This window comes from Calliopsis andreniformis, chromosome 4, assembly GCF_051401765.1.
Source record: "Calliopsis andreniformis isolate RMS-2024a chromosome 4, iyCalAndr_principal, whole genome shotgun sequence".
NCBI classification, from domain to species: domain Eukaryota; kingdom Metazoa; phylum Arthropoda; class Insecta; order Hymenoptera; family Andrenidae; genus Calliopsis; species Calliopsis andreniformis.
Genome location: NC_135065.1, coordinates 1,390,729 through 1,412,876, shown reverse-complemented (window position 1 = coordinate 1,412,876; position 22,148 = coordinate 1,390,729). Strand labels below are relative to the sequence as shown.

Below are 22,148 nucleotides of genomic sequence, written 5' to 3'. Positions count from 1 at the left end.
TTACGAGTCTATCCCTATTGAAGCGTAGTCCTTTGTAAATTTTGAGAGCTCATCTCTTCTATGTAATTTATTTATTTATTTATTTATACGGGTTAAAACCATTTGGTATACAAAAATACTCAGAAAATTTATACAGAACCGTCATAGAAGGCTAACAATCCAAGTGACTAACAATGACCAAACAGCTGAACAGTGTTCTAGTCGTGAACGAACTAAAGAACAATACAAAATTTTGATGGTATTTACGTTATTAAAGTGCTTAGAGACTCTATTGATGAAGCCTAGGGTACGAAACGCAGCACTGGATATACAGGTCGCATGTATTTAAAATGTGACTAGCGAAAGATAAGTTAGAAGAGAAAATAACGCCAAGATTACGTATTTCCGTTTTAAAGTGCAGCACATCATTTATAATGTAGTTACATGTTAAGTAATTTTTAGAATGTGAGAACGCGGATCGTTGAGCATTTAGATATGTTTAAACAAAGTTTGTTACATTGACACCAGGCAGCAAGGTTACCAAGGTCTTGTTGAATAAGTATAGTACTAGCATAAGTGGCAATAAGTACAGTAAAATTCTCAATAGCATGAAAGAACTTCAAATTGTCGGCAAAGAGCAGAAAGAAAGAATGAAGAAAACATTCAGAAATATCGTTAATGAAAAGAGTATAAATAGTAAAAGACCGAGGTGAGAACTCTGAGGAACTTCAGACGTAACACTAATGACATAGGAAAGTAAATTTTTATAATAAATAGCATCAATCTGCATTCTTTGCTTAGCTGCATTTGATAGATAATGTTGGTATAACCTAAAATTTGTTTCAGTTGACCCATCCGACATAAAACCATGCTGTTCATTTATTATAACAGTTCTACAAAGAAAAAAAAGCTTTTTAGTAATTATCCCTTTAAAGATCTTGGGAAATACATTCTGCAAACTAATCGGTCTATAATTAATAATATCATATGGATCGTTACCTATGAAAGTGGGCCTAATAATACATATTTTCCAAAGGGTCGGAAAAATATCTGTAGAGAGCGATATGTTAAAGATCTTCCAAAGAATTCTGGATAAGATTAAGATGTATGATTTTACTAAAAAAGGGTGAATACTGTCACTGCCTGGTGAAGTATTTGCATTTAAAGATTTAATGCTGTTATAGACCTCACCGATCTCTATGTTGAGACCAGAAATGTCTAAATCAGACTTGAAATTAAAAGAAAGATCATTGTTTTCTTCATTTATACAATACACCGATTTAAAAAGTTGAACAAAGTCATCAGCGATAGAAGTATCGTCACGAAGAAGGTGATTTTTGGAGTACATAACAAGAAGATACGCGTTCGACTTATTAATAGATTGCGTAAAGTTCCAAAAGGCCTTAATATTTGTGGAAATATTACCCTCGATACTTGTAACACAGTTTCACCAGCAGTAATTTGAGAGTATTTTACTCTCTTTTTTTTGCTGTAATTAGGTGGGTCAATTTAGATGTAAACCAAGAAGGAAAGTGTCTGAAATACGAGTGAAGAATTTTCACAGACTCAATGGAGTGGTTAGCTAGAATGTGATCCCAATCTATTGAGCCAAGGAAATTATTTACAGAGGAGTAGTGAGCCGATTTAAAATCTTTAATAGTGAAGCAAGATGTAGAAGTAGTATTAGATGAGAGAGGAACATAAAACTGCAACGGAGGGTGATAGAGGTCAGGAGGAATAAGACAATGGGAACAAGAAGAAACCTGAAGACAATTTAAAGTGAAAAAATCGAGATCAAGTGTTCTACCATGAGAGTTTAAAACGGTATTAGATTGAAAGAAATAAAAAAGATTAAAGAAACTATGAATTATATTACACTGTGCACGCATAGGGCAAGAGGACAAGGCAGCGGAAGAATGTGAAAGGTTGCCAAAGGAATCATTCGACCACATGGAATTCGACAAATTCTAATCACCAACAATAAGAAGGTTAGTAGCCTGAGGAAAGGAGATCAGTAATTCCTCAATACATAAGCAGTGGTCGGTATAAAGACTAGGGTTACTGGCCGGAGGTAAATAAACCGAGCCGATAATAACAGTCTTGAAAGAACAGCGGACTTCCACAAAAACCTGCTCGACATATGACAAGGACGGAGGTAATAACCAACGACTGTATAAGGATTCATGTGCAGCAATCAAAACACCACCACCCATGCAAACGTTACTTGAATTTAAATTCCTATCAAATCTATGTATAATGTAATCAGGTAAACCAAGTTCCAAAGTATCAATGCCATCACATAGCCAGGTTTCGACTAACATAATTATTTTATAAAATTCTGAGGATGAAGCTACAGCGCATCTAAGAATATTTAGTTTGGATCTAAGACCTCCTACGTTCTGATAATAAACCAAAGGGAAAGCATTTAGTTTTTTTGATTAAGAGAAGAACGATTAGAGTTTACAGTCCTCGGAGTTCCATTTACAAACCGAATTGTTTTATTCAGTTCAGCAGCCGAGTGAAGACGATTAAGTTCCTGGCGAAGCTTTTGAAGATGAGCTCTTTGCTCCGGCGTACGATCCTCGGAGAAAGTGGGATCTCTGTACTTCTTGTTTTGAAGAACAGTTAAAACGTCCTCCCTCGACTTGAGAGTGATTTTCAGAGGTCTAAGTCTTAGAAAAGAGGTCTTAGAAAAGGAAGAGATGCCCACGGGATGAAGTTGATTAACAATATCTAAGGCTAATTTTGAATCAGAGTGATTGCCACTGGTTGAAGGGTCTCCCTCACGAGACATTGAGATCTAAGAGATTTCTGGTTCATTGAGATTGAAGACTAAAACATTTAGAGATCTTTTATCCCTTCCAGCAATCTCAGTAAGGAAATCTGCCTCGGATAATAGTGGATAATGTTGGAACTGATTCCTATAAGGTAGATAGTCTAGCCTTGATGGCATTGATTTCAGTAAAAATTTCATCCTTCACCTTGCCAATGACTTTTAGCATGTTTGCTTCGTGAGCCTTGAAACTATCTGGTAAGGTATTTGTTAGTTTTTCCCTAACAATTTGTTGGAACTCGTTAAACGGCTGTACATTCATGTCCTGGAGATCCGTTGTAAGCGTGGGAGATGGTGAAGAGAGACACGGCGTGGTCTTAGGTATGCACTCCTTGAAACGACTATTCAGCGCCTCATATGGCGAATACATTTGGGATGAGAAGGCATCCTACAAGTTCAACAAAAAACAGGCTTCACCACTGTTTTATTCCAATCCTTACAAACTATGTTTCCCATAATTATTTAAGAGAAAAGCAGAGACTGCCCACAAATTATTCATTGAAAAGAACCATTTTTGGTAATTCACAGGTTGTCGCTTTAAGAAAGCAAAACAAAGGAGCATCGGCTAAACACGTCTTCTGTGCTTGACGGTCACTGGCAAACTGATACAGTTCATTTAGGATCGAAACACGAACATCTTTTAATGATTTAAGTACAAAATGATCCGTTATTGACTAGGTTGTCTCCTTAAAGGAAGTAACGAAGAGGGGTGGAAATAAACAAAAAGGTTTTAAAGCCATGATGATTCAGAAAAGTGAAAAGTGTCAGTGTTTTCTTGTTTAATCATCGGTGTTTACACCATGACGAATATATATTAACACATTCGCAACCAATAACGTAGTCCTAATTCTTTAGCTGAATACCGATGATGTAGTTCTACGTACTTAGAACTTAGTCGCGAATATGTTAATAAATAATCGTTATTTTCAGTATTTCCAGAAAATGAAATATACAAATAGCATCCGCAAAATCAATAACAAGCAATCAGTGGTGGATTTAGTGAGGTGTTTCCTTCACAATATATTGAATATAAAAATAGGTATGTTTAAAAATAAAATCTATAGTATGTATTGAACATAGAAAATAAAATGTAACAGTATATTACTACAGAATGATATGTTAGAACAAAAATGAACAAATTTTCAAAAGCTACATAAATCTTTTCCTTAGCTTTTTATACAAATGCATCAATCATTTTCATAGCATGGACATTGTTTAATGCTTCTTGCCCTATATCTAATTTACATGAACACTTAACAATGACGTACGAATTAATTTTCAAGTAAATAGAATTTATAAAATAATTTCTGTACTCATGAATATTTAATAAAGCATTATTTTTATAAAGAATTTGATTAATTTTCTTTTGTTGAATTGAAAAAGGAATTACACCACGAAAAATTATGATTGTAGTATGTGTTTCAATCGGTGGCGTTTTCGAGTTTGGGGTCCCCTTTGACCTTGAACCTCGGGGCAGGCAGTCGCTAAATCTGCCGCTGTAAATCAATTGACAAATGAATGGGTCAAAAATAATATTTACCTGAGATGCGAGCGTTCTTCCAGCAATTAGTGTACCTAATCAGTATTATTAAAATAATGGTTAAAGGTGTCGAAAGGTAGGACAGGATTTAATAAAGGAAAGACTTGAAGTTTTACACCCCCTATTTTACGGACCTTCAGCAGATTATATTAGGCCTTAAAATGCAGCTGTTAATATTAAATCATTTGGTGACTATTACGTGTACACTAGCAACTTTCTTATGCTTATTTATAAAAGAATTGTCGCAATTAAAAATATAAAATAAAAAAATTCTATATAAAAACGTGATCTATCCCAAGCAGTCAATAATCTATAAAATACTTAATCTTGTAATATTTCTAAAGACAATTATTATGTGGCAGACTGCACACACATTAATAATTAAGTTCTAGAAATTGAAATGTAAAACGCATTTTGTTCCGTTCGACGAAGCAACACGCTGTTTTTTATTGTTGCCAGATGTGGAAATCTTGGTTCTTTTCGCATCGTTTTCGAAGTTCCACATCTGGCATATTTTTACAATATAATTTCGAGACTTTCGTCGAACGGCATGTTCTTTTCCCTAGCAATAACCATCGAAGAGGCCATATTGCTCCGCGGTCGTTAACGGCTCAGGGCCAACCTCGGTAAGGTCATCGAGGATTGCAGTCGACTCGCGGGACAATATGGCCATAAAAACATCTGTGAAACACTCGTTCGGTCTTGTCTTTTTGATCCGGAGTACCGTTTCTTCCTCCCCAATTTTCGCGGCCTTCGACCAGAGAGGTTTCCTCCACCTTCGTCACGAGGAAGTCAGGGCGGTTTCCTTGCCCCCGTCAAGGTGGCCAAGAAGAGCTTCCTTCTTTGGGTCGAAGGCCAATCAATGCTGATTTGTCTAGTCACAACAAATCGGTGACGCCCTCAAATTCGCAAGTTTGGGGGATGAAAGTGATGGAGGAACGGACTCCGAGAAAACAAAACCAGGAGACATAAGAGTCTTGGTCAGAACGTCAAAAGCATAACGCCGAAATCAGTCAAACAGTCTGAACGTCAGAAACGTGACAACAGTCAGAGACCATTCGAATCCTCTAACGAATTAAACGACGCGACAATTAAAAAGACTATTTCAGTTAATTTAAATATAGTTACTTATTTTAGAATTAGCCACCTAATATTAAGTTGGCCGGTGGTACGCGACATTCGTGAATACGCTACACGTTCGCGAATGGAACACATTTCGCAATGCATGCACACGCCTAATTGTTAATGAACCTCATGACATAGCAAATGACGGCTCTTAGAAAGTCTGATGTTAATTCTTTCGTAAATTATTAGCTAAAGGATTATAAAAGTATGTAGGTACATTACATTGACATCTATATTAAAAGATTTATATCTTATATTTATATTCATAGCTCTCTACCGAAGTTCATTAAAAGAGGAATAACATTTTATAGTAAGAGCTGAGACTTTTGCAGAGAGACAATTCCTTAAGAAAGCACAGAATTTAGTGTTGAAATACATACGTCAAATATGTCGCAATGAACTCGTTGATTAATGCTGCATCCAATTGTTTTGTATGCAATAATGATTGTCATTTTAAACACCTATTAGAATGTTTACGGTATAAGTACACATTTTATATGATACGTAATAATATTTCTAATTATTGTAAGTACATGTTCCAAAACTGTTGGAAACATAAAAAAACAAAATTGTTTCCTTTACTTCACTATCCTAATCAACGATTAATAATTAACCACCATGTATTTGATATTGAACACATTTTACTTGAAGATGCAATTAACACAATTGAGTTAAATATTATCAAATTATTTTATTATTTATATTTTAATCAATTATTATATACAGCTCTTGGGAAAAAAATTCCGAGTAGTTGGTAGACAACGAACTAAACGTGAGTCAGGAAAGGTGTGCTCTATTGTATATTCAAAATTCTAAGGATTTTATATCCTTGATTCCTGGTGGAGTAAAGATAACCAAAGCCCTAACAATTATTCAGGTAGTGTGACTAATAATAAGTAACTAGTTACACTCACCCTTCGCAGGGAAAATAAAAACAGGAATGACTAACTAATTTTGAACGCAACAGAAATCGAACTCCCTATCTACATTTATCAGCTAATTGTAAGACCTTTAAGTGATCATTTCACGGTCAATAGAGTTGACCATCTAACAAAATTATATGAAACCTATTACGTGTCATAATACAAATTGTACATTCGTAAAAGAGATAGATAAGGTACATACTAGTTACAATAACTAAAATTAACCACTTGTGAAAATTACACATCTTTCTGATGACACTGATGGGACAAAACACCTCTGATAAATACAGATGGCAATCAATAATACCTACAGATAGGTAATTGTTAGAATTGAGAGAACAAAATATTTTACGACAGCAAGTAATGTGTTAACAACAGAGTATGAAAAATATAACAATGTGAATTGTACAATAAACAATTATCTAAGACAAGTTCTAGAAAATCTGGTATGGGAAAGATTATAAGGGGCATCCTAAACCTGATGATACAAGTGGAAAAAAGGTGATTTTACGTGAAAAAATAAGTCGAAAATATAGAATAAACTTTTTCGAGTTGGAATTATGATTGAGTGTAAGCGTATGGAAGTACAAGCTTGGGTGTTTGAAAAGTACACGGGGTAAGGGGAACACTTTCGGTCTAACCACTAGAAACATTCCTCTTTGCCCGTTTACCCTTCGAACACCTAAAACTGTAATTCGGTTTATTTGTATTCAGACAAAATTCAACTCCAATTTTCTCGAAAACAAAGCGTGATATAAACAATTTTTATTCTACATTTTCATCTTATTTTTTCATGCAGAGTTGTCCCCTTTCCACTTGCACCATCATAACCTTTGTTTTAAGTTCTAAATTATTACTCAAATCTATTACTTTCAAATATCAATTAAAAAAATGATCAACCTAATAGCATTAGAAGACAAACTTAATAAAGTAATTTAAATAAGAGTAGAATGGATTACTCATTTTGCCACTTTTATTCACATTTGCTGCTTGTAAACGTATATCGAATAACGTTATAAAAAATAAATAAAATGGTTTAAATAATTCATGGCAACCAGGCTAGGAAGGAAGAGGGCTGGTAGAAAGGGTTAGAGCCCCTGGCTTCAATGTTTAAGTGAAGGGGCCGCATTTGTTCATACATATAAGTACTCAAATAAATTTCTGTAAGTACTCGGAGAGTAAGGAATTTTCTAGTACAGTATCAAACTCCCGCTTTTTATATCAAGATTATTACCAATCATTACCCAACCCCAGGACTCGTAGGATCTTAATGCCTCAATTACATCTTGATTTAATATTACATCTCAATTATCAAGTATAGTGGATTATTGGATTATGGAATTATCGTAAAGCTGAACGTTTAAACATTACAAAAAGAACGAGTTTATCAATCGATGAACGCGAAATACATGGAATCGAGCGAGAAAATGAGAGCAAAGAACTATAACTGACAGTAACAGCTTGCAGAATAAGGTATGTACTTACACAGATTCACATGCGTTTACGTAGTTCGTTACTTGAAAATGCTTCCATGGCGCCCCAGCAAAGACAATGGCCTTGTACATCCGCCGGAAATCTACGTCGCTAGTGGTGAAATACAAACGTGCAAATATGTACCGAGAGGCATCATTGCGGAATGCTACTTCCTTCGTTCGTAGAAGAAAAGTACCAACATAACCCGCGGGAAAGTGAAACGTTTCGTATGTATATGTATATGTACTTACATACGTATACTCGTTCGAGCTGCCTACGTTTCCCTGATAATTATGTATAATTGTTTTTCCCATTGAGGCTTTATTGTGTCCTTTGAAGGCGCAGAAAAGTAAATTCGCTTGTCGCTTAAACATCATGTGAATTCGTTAACATCCGCAGCAATTATGTTTACTCATTTTTTTGGGCTTTGATTTTTCCCTACGATACATAAGTAATTGTCTGAAAATTTTTAAATGTATAATATTAGCACATATGTATAAGTTTTTTCTTCCAAACTTTAATAATGAGATTTCGTGTTGCTTCAGAGCACATGTATAGGTAATCAAACCGTGAAAGAGAATTGGTAATGCAATTTCTCTTTTAAAAGTTATTAACTATTATTAATACTTTAAAACCTTAAACAGGCTATTTCTAGACACAAAAGACTACTAATGCATTCAAAACTATATAATATCTGAAAATGGTTGAAGCAAATAGACTTATTTTTCTCGTAATGATTGTTAGGATGTTCATACCATATACATGACTTAGCGTAACAAATAAAGTAATTAAATTTAATGAATTATAAAGTCAGTCGTACGTATGTTTCCAAACTCTTGATGCAAAATTTACAAAACAAGTCATATCACATCCTAGTAATCCCATAAATTTCTACATGTTAACACTTATGTTTACGTATCTGATCTAAGTTATGGAATTCCAAAATACGATTACTTTTACTTGAAATCTGATCATTTTCTTTATTACGTTATTGTATATAATTTTTATCTATTTATTTAAAAAACTGTTACCAAATAACTTAATTTAATCATTTTTTTAAAATAATAGTTTACTAAAATTAATGCGAATATTATATATTTACTGAAAATATCACATAAATTTATATGCATTAATTTCAGATCATCGCAGAAATTTGTTTTACTTTTTCTATGTATTCCTATTTTGAAATTAACTACTCATTAATAACAAAATCTTTGCAGAATAATAGGTACTAGTACTTAGTACTAATATATTATACAGTGCAGTATAAAAGAATGCAGAACTAATAGATTTTGATTTATACTTTATATTAGGTAACAAATTATTAATCAGATAAGTTCGACATATTTGAGAATAACATATTTAAGTAAAAGCTTATGAAGATTCACAACTTTTTGCAGTTATGATATCTAATTATTGGATCGACCAAATCATGTAACAATTTTATCGTTTACCTCCTTACTTCCAGAATCATAAAAATATTTTTCGTGATATCACCATTCTAATAATGCGATGTATAATACTATTAATATTGCATTCGCGAGATTAATTTAAACAATTGCACATCCATTATGGCAGAACCATCGTTGTGTGACAAGTCGCTATCGAATTGGACTGGCCATTCGTTCAATATTTCTCGACGATAGTTTTAAATTCGCGACACCATAGTGTCCCATATACCGTTAATGCCTAAGATAGCCAGGACGAATTCGATTGGACATCAATCGTCCCTGAAGCCAGCCGTCTTGGTCAGCTCAGCAACGAGCGATTATATACTCAGTAACGGTACAAACTGCAAACTGCAGCGCGCATGGTGCATTTACGATAACCGAGCGAGGCCGTGATGCAGTGCCTTCATAGATGCCTATCCAGGTAGAGATAGAGTCGAGACTTTGTGACCTGGAACGGAACGACGGTCTCATGTATAATATACATATGCATCCATGTATCTACGCGACTTACTGTATGTATGTATGTATATACATATGTATGTACATATCTGACAATGAGCAATGAGCCTAGCATACGGTACTAGATAGATCGCAGCCCAAATGCAACTATTCGGAAAGTCGAATCTTTTAATGAATGAAAGCAGAGAATCTACAACTTGTTCAGTTACTACTTTTTCCAGAGGATGACTTCACGTAAACATTACGAGTAACTATTATGTAAAATATCTTTTTAATCCTTTGACCAAATCAGCTGAGTTTAAAAATAGCGTTAGTCCAAAATTCGTCATTTTCAAATAATTACAAAGCTATATCTGGACCCCAGAGACAAAGTGTAATAAGACATATAAAAGACAAGTGGACTTATTATATTGAATAGTTACTCTAGAATGGAATAGTTACTCCAATTCAAGTAATGCTTCATCATTCTACTACTTTTAATCTTCTGCCTTTCACTGGATGAAGAAAATGTCTCTGTACGATATCTGTTCCATATAACGATTCTTATAATAGCCTTCATCGCCAAGGCAATGCAAGGTACATTGATTCTAAGTGTTCGAAAAAGTGTATAAGTAGGTACAGTATCACTAATGCGAGACGACCTTAGAATGTCGAGGAATACTTGGTCGGATACTACACGAATATAAGAATGCAGCACGGTAGATGAGATTACAACAAGGGAAAAAATTCTTCAAGGAAGGCGTCCGTCGTGGACGCCCACCGACTCGGTTACCTGAGCGTAATGAGTGCTACAAGTATGAGAATTAAGGGTAGAACGCAGCTAATGTCTTATGGGTATGCACATATTGGATTTTTCTCTTTGTGCCTCTGGCAGCAGTGACGCCCATCCTGATTACGCTTAACGATCGTTTTATCGCTCTTACGTTTTTTGCGAGCGAAGGTCTTACATAACACGCAACGTTTTCTGTTCTATATCCTACCTATTCAAGAATTGCATGTTTGAAAGTCACTTGAACGTATTCCGACGTGTATGTAATAAGACTGGCACGCATTTAAGGTGGAGCGGCTAGAGTACCGCGTGGCTGCATTTTGACAATTACTCTTCTGAGCGTGCCGCGTCAGTTGCCGTGGAGAATGTCAAGTCGCATCGTCGCGATACAAGCCTGATAGTAGATCATGCGAAAGTCGACGTTTATTATGATTATATTCACACATATAGATATATTATTGCTGGAAATGATAGTAAACTGTTTCTTGAATCTGGAAACTTTCTCAAATATAGATAGAGCCTAGTTGACATACAGTTGAGCTAACATAAGTTTTTTTAGGAAGAATTTGCAGGTTCGATAAAAAGCTGTACTCTATTAATTTGATTAGTTCACAGAGAGCTAAGTAGATAAGACGTAACTCCTAGAAAGTCATTTTTTTCATACATACTGTTTAGGTACTACTTATTAAAATTAGCTCGTGATGTGATAATATAAAATCTAATTAGTTAGGAAATCTAAAGAAATTTTTTATTTTTGCTGCCAACGTTTCGACATTTCCTTTGAATCTTTGTAATGCTATTAAATTTCAAGAACTTTATGTTTTAAAATTATGTTGAATATAATTAATTTCTAGGAATTTTATAGTAATTTTCTTTAATAAACTAGATTAAAATATATCATTTTGAATAGAAAGATAAACACAGATCCTGTTCCTATATAAAATGTATATTTGAAGTTTATTGTGAACTTTTGCTTGCTAATAATACTGTGTAATTTGTATAATGCTGTAAAATACGGTAGAATTATACGGTAAAATATCCCAGCAGATTCCTTCCTCCTGTTCTGGCTCATAAATTCTTAAAACTATTCATAGAGACATTTTCAACGAATGATATACCATAATAGTATTGGAACACATACACCTATAAACAACTTTATCATATAATAATTTATGTATCATTTCGATCTACCAATTTGCGAATATAATATTTGCATTCAAACTCGCGAAATACATTTCAAGCATTTACGATAATAAAATTATACATAAACGACTGATATTTCACAGAAATTAATTTCTTAAACACACCTTCGTGCACTTACGATTTTATAGTTACGTAAGCATTAAAAACAGTGTATATGTTCGTATACCGCATTTTTCTCCAAATAGTCTTATAAATAATATTTATATTAAAATTCTTTTACCCTCAGTCTGAAACACATTGCATTTGCACATGAATATTATAGTACCATAATTCAGTACAAAGTTGGAAAATATTTTATGCTTAAAGAAAAAGCAGTTTTACAAGCGATATCATTCCTCATTGACCATGCACTTCGTACGACACGTCGCGATCCGTTGAATATTCCTCGCGAAATCCGCTGAAAAAGTTCTATGGATAATAAATTACTTGTTGATGCACATCCTTGGATCCTTCTTTTTACGAGGAAGAAGCATAAAGGATGCGTCGAAAATACATACTCCATTCACTTGCCGTACTCACATCACTGTTCCGCATACGTACGCAGTTGTACAAATGCAAATTCTGTATGGTATGCTCCCTTCTTTGGTACTTACTCCCGCTGCATGGAACCGTGTGTCAGAATTCATTTCTTCAGGCATAAATTCTTAACGACAAATACCTGTCATGAAGAATGACGTATATAATATATTCGTACGATTTTAATTAAAAAATCGTTATTACAGATTTGAAGCATTCGTTAAGGTACTCCAGCGTCCATATTAATCCTTTGTAGACAATCTGATTATGAGTTTTTAAAAACATGAGCAAAATCCTACATTCCTTAGAGTTTTTTCAAAGAAACTCTGATACGTATTCCACAATTTTTGAAAACTTCGAAACAGTACAAAAATTAGGTTTGGATGTGAATAATTCAGTTTGTCTAAGAAATATCAACAACTATAGATATTTGCTTACAAATTGATAAATACTTAATATGTTAAGAATCGATTAACTTATCAGCCAAATTTTCACTAGTAAAGAAACTGAAAAGGCATTTGTAATTAATAACAATGTTAAATTACATTCATCTCAAAGGTAATAAAATACCTCACAGATGATATATTTTGATCCAATTTGCATACATATATAGTTACAATACGTAAGTATAAAAAAGAGACAAGAAAAATTCATTAACAAATACTAATATTGCTGCAAACCTTCCATGGTATAGTTATAGCAGTCGATATGAACAGTATCATATTTTCATACTTGTAGTAGAAGACTTCAGTTCACGTCCAATACTCTTCAATTCCCTTTCTTGACATATTTTCCACGACAATTAGTGCGTAGCTGTCGTCGACATTGGCGAACGTAGGCGTAGATTTTTCCACGTGTTCCTTCTGTAGTATGTGCAGCCGTTTAATGGGTGATTGTACGTACCCACATAACTCAGATTTGCTTCCATAGGTTGCACCAGTACACACGTGTCCCAGGAACCTAGGCGTATTAGTTAGATAGACACTTGTGTAGGTATATTAAGATAGAAGAATGCCAGCGTGAATCAGTAGTAGTGTATATCTCTCGTTCACACTTTGACGAAACTTTATATGCTTTGAATCCCTCACGCCAGCTGCGTATCTTCTTCAGAAGATTAATCCGCGGTCATTTGTCGATCTAAAACGGAATGTACATTATCGTAAAAATCAATTTTATAATCAATAAATCAAACGGTGTCGTGCTATAATTCATCTGTAACGTTCTCATGAAGATTCAGTGAGAAGTGGGACAGCCTTTTTTCAGTAGCGGTCTCATCATTCTCATCTGTCGTTCCCTGACTGCACGTTACTCTTTTTCATCTACGCCTGATTCGTTTTCTTCGACGAACAGCTCTATTGGTTGTGAGAAAATCAGTCAAGGGTGAAGAAACCTTTGCGTCTCTTCCTGGATTAGAGATACATATAGAAAGGACACGAATCTAACGAACCTAAAGGACACGAAACTCAACCCAGACCTAACCTAGACCTCTTCCTGGATTAGAGATACATATAGAAAGGACACGAATTACTGTCACTAATCTGGAATTTGCTCTATCTTCCTGTTTAAGCAAAATCAATGTTCTATATTATATTATTTTATATATCTACCTATGTACATATATTATAATTAATTATTTTTGTAATTAAACAGAGACAAATTATATTAATTTGTAATTGTTCTGTATTATAGAAAGCTATAAAGATACGTGCTACCTACCTATATGTTATTGCATCTTTCTTAAGATTGTCTTAAAATTTTCTAAGCAATATTAAGCATTACTAAGTCTATAATAATTTATTTTACAAAAATTATTTGCTGCAAATATCGTAGCATATTCATAGTAAAAATATGAGAAAGGATGATAAACTTGTATTAAATTGTGATACAAATATTTTCAAGTAAAGATTCGTATTAAAATTAATTTGATTAAAATATTTATAATAGAAATACATTATAAAAGTATATGCATAATATAATAGCTGTTTGTTTAAAATAAATTCATTATATTTATTTTTAGACAATAAATATTTCACTATACATAACACTTCACTGTAAGCAAGTGTTAAATATTCTTGACCGTAGTTACAAATAAATTCATGCAGTGGCAGCAAATTGCAGACCAGAAACTTCCTCCTCAACGTGACTTTTCGTGTCTTCAAGATACCTATCGCGAAGTGAAGAATGCAAATCGGTCGAACGAATCGAATGTCCTCGTTTTCAGCTTCCCGTACGTCGTTCAATAGCGATCATTATCGTGACAATAAAACTGTATCGTAAAGTGATTGATATTATTAAAATTGCATCAAATTCTTCATCTTTGCGTTCTAGATCTTCGTTAAAGAAAAAAAGAATTGTGTCACTATTATAGGAGAACAAGGAGAAAATTAATATGTATTTTTTACATTTGGACTAACTGTCAATTACTTTTTAGAGATATAAAAATAAAATTTATGTTTTGAGAAAGTGTGTTTATTGGTCTATCATTTGATCCAGATTTGCCTCGCGTGATAAGTAACCAAAAAGCTATGGCAATTTTCCACAGCTATACTGTCATTGTCACTGTCGTCCTAGACAGATTTGAGCAGTAATCAACTACATTTTGATAATTACTGTAACTGATCACTTACTGAAAGTAACCATAGTAACCATAATCATTAATAGTGATATTAGTAATCACTACATTACAATTGTACAGCATTTATAATTATGTAATCATTTGTAATCATTAATAAGCAACTAATCTGTAATTAGTTGAACGATTATCACATGTATATTATATTACGACCAGTGGACGATCACTTACTTAGAAGCAGATGTTGATTCTTTTAATGAAAAAATACGTTTGAACTGAAGAAAAAGGAAGGACTTTTTTAATAGTCAATTTACATCGTTTAAATTAATTGATATTTGTTAACAAAGAAAAATTAATAGCTATATCTAGAATATTGAGTCAATTACGACTCGATAATCGATCAGTACTCAGTAATCGATCACCTCAATAAATAATGATCTAAAAGTATTTATTTATTCATTTATTTATTGATTGATATAATGAGATATCTAAAGTTATGGTGTGATTAATTTCAGAAAATTCAACTAACGCTGTCTGATTATTTATTAAAATGATCGACTACTAGGTACTGATCAAGTACTAGGTCAACTATTTTATAAGTTGTTTTATTTTTTAGAGAGACAAAGACACAGTATAAGTTCATAAATTTTTCATAGCGCCTTAAATACTTAGTGCTGTTACAGTAAAAGCAAACTATGTCTGCATATCAAAGTAAAGAAGCAATTGGTTTTAGGTACGTTCCAAAATTACAAATAGGGTGTTTCAAATCTCAGCCGATAAACTTTATCAACATGTTTGGGAATTCTTTCTGCGCAAAAAATGTTATACGTGTATACTATGGGTCGATTTGTCCTCATTTTCGAGACATAGAAAAAAAAGTAGTATGTATAAACCACAAGTAATCATTCAGGCTACTTAACTTAATTAAAATCATTCATTTGAAACTATATTTTACATTGATTTGTACTGGTTTAAACTAATTTAAACCGATTGTTCAAAGTGATGACCTCTTGTTTCTGGAAATCGGAAAATATACTACATTTATTAAATTGAATTGTATGAAATCATTAAAATTGAGATGAAGGAGTATGAGTAGTACTTCAATATGCATTGAGAAAAGCTTCTTCATTCAGTATACTATGTTTAAAAAAAATTGGATCAACTAGTCTGTGATAAAAATTATTCGGTTTTATATGTGGAACAAAGCGGAGAACAAAATAAGTTCAAACAGAAGTATAATATTGACGTATCTAATTGGATACGACTTTAATATGATTAGAAACGTGGGACTGTGGGTGCAGTAGAAAAAAATATAGTATGTAGGTAATCTGTACCACCGCGCCTGTTCAACTCGCATTTCTATAGTATCTCCAGATACGTATAACGATGCACCACAGCTTTAGAAAGATTACCTTCGTTTCTGTGGCGAACACTGTATTTACGGAGACAAATGTCGATAGCTTCGACGTAGAACAGCTGTTCCTGTTATCGTAAATCGATGTTTCAATTGTTTCATTCCTTTCGAGTGAAACGTGTAAGTACATATGTATATAATTTCTTATTTTCTCTTTAATGCAGGGGATGCTAGCCTTTCTCCTTCGATATATAAAAAATAAAAGAAAATGATTATGATTCTCAAATACAGAGTATAATATTATAATATAATATTTATGTACATGTATATATTACATCATTTTAATTCCACATTTTACCTGCCAATTAATGTTCTTGATTTGAATTGCGGAATTTTCTGATTCTATTCAATTAGGTGTAAGCCATTTAGTTTTTCTAAAATTAAAATGTTTTTATTATTATTCAGACGTTAGAGTGCTTTTTTATCGCTGTGTATATTATAGTTAATTACAGTTTTGATAAATGTAACATATTCACTAACAATAAGAAAATGAAAGCAAGCTGTTATTACCAATATAACATGTTTAGTGACATATTAATGAATTATTTGATTAATTTGTACTTGCTATATTTTATGGGTCTCTCTAAAAATTCTTGTTAATTAATATTACTCACAATTATATTAATTCAAGCATTAAAATTAAAAATAGCTTAGAATCATCCCTCTTGATTCCTTTTTATATAAAAAATGTTCCATTAATTTGAATACCACATCATTGTAGTACCTAAAAAGTTTGGTCAATTGTATTCAAATGATTTCATGCGTTTAAAATACTTGTAATTATTTACTGCCCCATACAAATATGCTGAAAGTTGTGGATACCTTCAGTATTCTAGGTGAAGATTGAAAAGTTGTTTTGACGTGATATCGCAAACGAAAATGAATTTACTCGTCACGTTTGTCGTGTACCCGCGGCAACAGTTGACCTAAATGCGCCATTTAACGTTCATTTAACGCATTCACCGCGCATCGTTGGCAATTATCGCAACGCGCATGAGTTTCAGTTAACCGTCAAAGGAGAAACCCAATTTTCCAGTGATTTTATTAGCATCCTAAGGTTATATAAAGTGTATTTTCAATATTGAGTAATGAATACTTCATGAAAATGACATATTCTAAGGATTACAAAGATAATCTATAAATAATTTGCGTGAAATGAATAAAATGTTGAATGTTTAAAAAGAACAACAGTTTCGAAAATAACTAAAGTATGAAATTGTCTAAGAATTAAAATTAAAACGTGAGACAATGATTGTAAAGTGTATTATAACAGAACAGAGTTTTGTATTTTAAAATTCGTGAAAACTCAATTATATATACATGTAGAAATACAGTTTCTTTTTATAATACATGTAGACGCTCAATTTCATTATCTGTACAGATGTACCAACGAACAACTATTTCGTAGGTACGCATCAAAAGATATTTTGAAAACTGAACGACCTATACTCTACTATATCAACAGGAAAGTATAGGTAAGTATAGACTAGTGGAAAAATTTATTGCATCCCTTGAATACTAGTGAAAATTGTCAAACTTCAAGGTTTCATAACTTTTTTAATATCCACCCACATTCGAAGCAATTAAAAATGTATTAAAGCTTGAATTACCGATAAAGAATAAAATCTTCCCTTCCTTAAATAGAGGGTTATCAAACTGTAAAAATTTCTTCATCTTTGACGACTTATACATCGTGTAGGCAACAGTGTTTACAATTTTGGCATACACCTAGTGCCGAAAAAAATGATCATTTTTTTCGAAACCAATAAAACTACATGAAAAAGGGTGCTTGTTATCGTATTCGTTAAGATATTCTTTTAAACGACTATAACTTCGATAATTATTCTTTTTTTACTCAGTTTCAGTTGTTTTGAAAACAAATGATTACAGTTTTCAATATACACTAAAACAGCAGATACTATTGTCTATATATCGGTTGTTAGACGTGAAGAAATTTTTATGATTTGATGACCACCTATTTAGGGAAAGATTTTACTCTTAGATACCATTTTAAATGAAATCGGATAAAAGAATCAAAATGTAAAAAGTTCAAGCTTTAATACACTTTTTGTTGTATCAAATTCGAACACCTAAATATTAACAAAGTAAATAACACTATGAGCTTTAATAATTTTTCACTAGTATTCAAGTGAAGTAATAAATTTTTCCAGTAATGTACATGCATCCTCATCAGTATCAGATGGAGCTAGAAAATTCCCCAAAACTGGTCAATCATACAAACATAACGAATAAAATATAAAATTAAAATGATCTCCCTCGCAAAAGACAATTGTAGTACTAAACAAGTTTTTGATCATCTCTGTACTCACAATCAGTTGGTCTGATAACGCTCACACTACAACTATGTAAGTATGCTAGCTTTTTAATCCGTCACCTTTCAGATGTCTCGATTCGTGGCCATAATGTGCATCGGCCACGTGGAATTACAAGTTTCGATTTGGAAAGTAACGGTCCGCGGGTCAGACGATCGACCTCGTCGATGCATAGTTCCAATTTGCCTTACGCTGAATTCACCCGACGATTTCCACCAGAATCTACGATCGGATTTATTCGTAATTCCTTTCGACAGCCTGTTCGCGGTTTCTAGCGAATTGAAACCAACCCGATCGAAACGATCATTCCGTTCGTGCTTCGACTTTTCCCGTACCCCGATCACGCAGCCTGTGTTACCAGTTCCTAGTTTCGTCTCGATGTACAGGGCCGAGGAATCGATTGTTGCTCATGAGTGAACGGCGTGCAAAAATACGCTTGACACATGACACACTGCCTCGGATTCCTAGCCACGTGTTCCTTTTAGAATGCACTATCATTTCCACCGATTGCATGCACATAAATACGTACACGTTTAGATACTGGAAGAAGGATTAGATTAACCCTTTGCTTTCGGAAATTCAACCAAATTACATTTTCTTGCAATTCAGACGCCGAATAACCAAACATAATATAAAAATAACATAATAACCGGCAGAATCTGTGGTTGCAAGGCAGAATGACCTAAATCACGGGTTATTGTTTTCGAGATAATGGTATTTAAAAGTTTCAACTTCAAGACTATCTTATGGATTTCTGACTTCTGGAGCACTTATTTTTACGTAAAAAAATGTCTTCAGTGCTCTTCTTTCTGTAATATGAATTCTGTATTCTACATCTCAATTCAGACCTTAACTCAAATTTTTTAAAAATGTGATATAGGTTGTTTTGCTTTACAGACATAGATATATGCTTTTTATTATATATTTTGAGATCTTTATCGATCAGTCTATAGTGTTCATGTACCATTCCACCACGTGAGACATTAAACTTAGGTATTTTCTTTCATAATCATGTAGACATACACAGGACGAATATTTCTCCGAGTCTCAGGTCCAACAGACAATTATAGATCAAGAAAAATAAGATGAATATAGTAGTAACAGTAACACGTATGTAGGAAGCATGAATCATGCGAATAAAATGTGTGCGATTTTTGTTTATAAGCAATAAAAATTGGTTTACTGATTCATTTCTTATCTGCAATGTCATATTACTTTCACTTTTTGAACAAGTTTCTAAAATGACTTATCTTCATAATACAATAGATACTAAATTCAATTCAAATTGTTTTTTTTTTTTTGTTACTTTCACAGTTTATTACATGCAATCTTATTAGTTTACCTACATTTTAAACAAAAATTTAAAATATCTTAAACTTAAACAAGTACTTTCTTGTGATTATAGGAATTACAAGAGGAGTAGCATAATATGCAAATAAATGTTTGTTACTAACTTTACGCTTTAAAAACAGGTGAAGGTCATCTACGTTTATGGAATATATTTTTCTAAACTAATAAACTTCGTCGAATGTCTACATGCTCAAAGGTATTACTTCTTAAAAATTACTGTAATTTAAATATATAAATATATTACTATTCTTTTCCCTTAACCGTTTCGTCTTAACATGTTTGTAGATACAAATATCTTTTATTTGCATACTACATGTGATTTATAGACTTTTGCCATTGCCTTTTGTCATCTACAAAAAATAAAACATACTAACATGTAATACCTATGTAAGTAAGTGTAGCGTGAAATCTGGGGGAGAAAAATGAATATCCCTTAACTGATTACGAGAATTTACCTTAACCTAAACGCATTCTTTTCTACACATAATGACGTTGTTTCTTTCAATTACATTTTGTTCAGTAGAATGTACGTGTTTTATGAAAGTAATTCTGCTTAGCAAAAATTTTTACTTGAAAGATGACGGACACCAAAACGTGCTTGTCGTATTATACAGTTCGATTTTGCACGCTGTCACGCACACGATCAGTTCTCCGGAAATGTCTTTCGCATTCCCTTCCGATATTGTCTAGTCTAATAAGGCGGTATCAACGTCAAAGGATAAGATTTCTGAGATACGCTTCTAATCAAATAAATTGTGAACATGTGTCATTACTATGTTTAAAAAGCTATTGAATGCGTTCAGTAAATTAAACTGATCGAACATGCTTTCGTTATTTCTTCAGAATAAGATTAGGTGAACGTGTGCGTACTATAACCTCTAAAGTATTTGAATTCTACCTATACCTAACAAGAAATTATCTTATCAATTTATGTAACCGAATTTATTGAATATATTAAAATATAAGGAATAGCGATCAAAAGCATTACTCCACTGCTTAAAAATACAGTTTATTTAATATGTAAATACATTGCGAGCATGATAACTGCAGAGAATTCTTTCACTAATCAGTAATGAAACCTTTAGGTAATGACTATGAATGCAAGCTGTAATGTTCAAGAATTGTGGTGGTCAATGCTGATGTGAAAGTTGAACTAAAAGTATTGATATACATATTTAAAGTAATGCAATCCCAGTGATTACTACTGTACCTATTTACTTACGTATATGTGTAATATTTACGGGCTGTAAATACTACAAGGAAATTCTTAATAGAATCAAATAGCACATTAAGCACCGAATATTGCTTCATATATTTTCACATATTTTTACAATCTTCGTGATAGAAAGATGAACAGTAATTTTAAAAAGTTATCTATTCCACGTTTATTCTTGAATTTTGTAGCTTATAGTTTTGTATAAAAGTGCCTATAGTAACTTTTTTTTCAATATGTACTTCTACAAATGGAACTACGTATGTACATACATAGTTAATATACAGTGTGTTCCAGCGAACACTGTACAGTGCGTTAATTTCTAAAGTATTAGAAATAAAAAAAATTGTTCATATAGGATTGCATGGTTCAAAAGGGTCAATTTATTAACGGAAGCGAATTTTTTGTAACATTATTATTACATGAGATATGATGGTCAAGTTTGGTTTTTTAAATGGAACTATATATTTTTTTACAGATCAGTTGATAGTGTGTTTCAAGACGAATTCAGCGACGTCTAATTTATGTACCTTTTTTAATTAATTTTCAAGATACTGCGCTTACAAGTTTAATGAAATTCGTCGGAAGAAATCCTTTCTGATCAGCAGGTACTGCAGGCGGTCTATTGTTCCCTCCTGATGGCGCGTGTTAGGCATTACCCCTTGAAACCGATACTAAGGGAGGGAACAACAGACCGCCCGCAGTACCTGCTGGACAGAAATGTTCCCTTCCTACGAAAATCACTAAATTTGTAGGCGCAATACCTCGAAAATTAGTTACAAAAAGTATATAAATTAGACGTCACTGGATTCATCTTGAAACACACTATCAACTGATCTGTAAAAAAATATATAGTTCCATTTGAAAAACCAAACTTGACCATCATATCTCATGTAATAATAATGTTACCAAAAATTCACCTTCGCTAATAATTTGGCCCCTTCGAACCATGCAATTCTGTATAAACAATTTTTTTTTATCTCTAATATTTTAGG

The 22,148-nt window shown here is 33.0% G+C and overlaps 1 protein-coding gene and 1 long non-coding RNA gene across 2 annotated transcripts in view; one reads left to right on the top strand and one right to left on the bottom strand.

Moving 5' to 3' along the window:
• Centrocortin (cerebellar degeneration-related protein 2-like) overlaps positions 1–22,148 on the top strand; it is a 92,522-nt gene that overhangs the window by 24,541 nt on the left and 45,833 nt on the right. The gene's annotated exons all lie outside the window — the stretch shown is intronic.
• On the bottom strand, positions 16,064–18,942 carry LOC143178194 (uncharacterized). Its single transcript, XR_013001732.1, has 4 exons — positions 18,653–18,942; positions 17,080–17,309; positions 16,556–16,631; positions 16,064–16,439 (listed from the first exon to the last, which is right to left on the bottom strand). It is a non-coding gene; the product is annotated as an uncharacterized LOC143178194 (long non-coding RNA).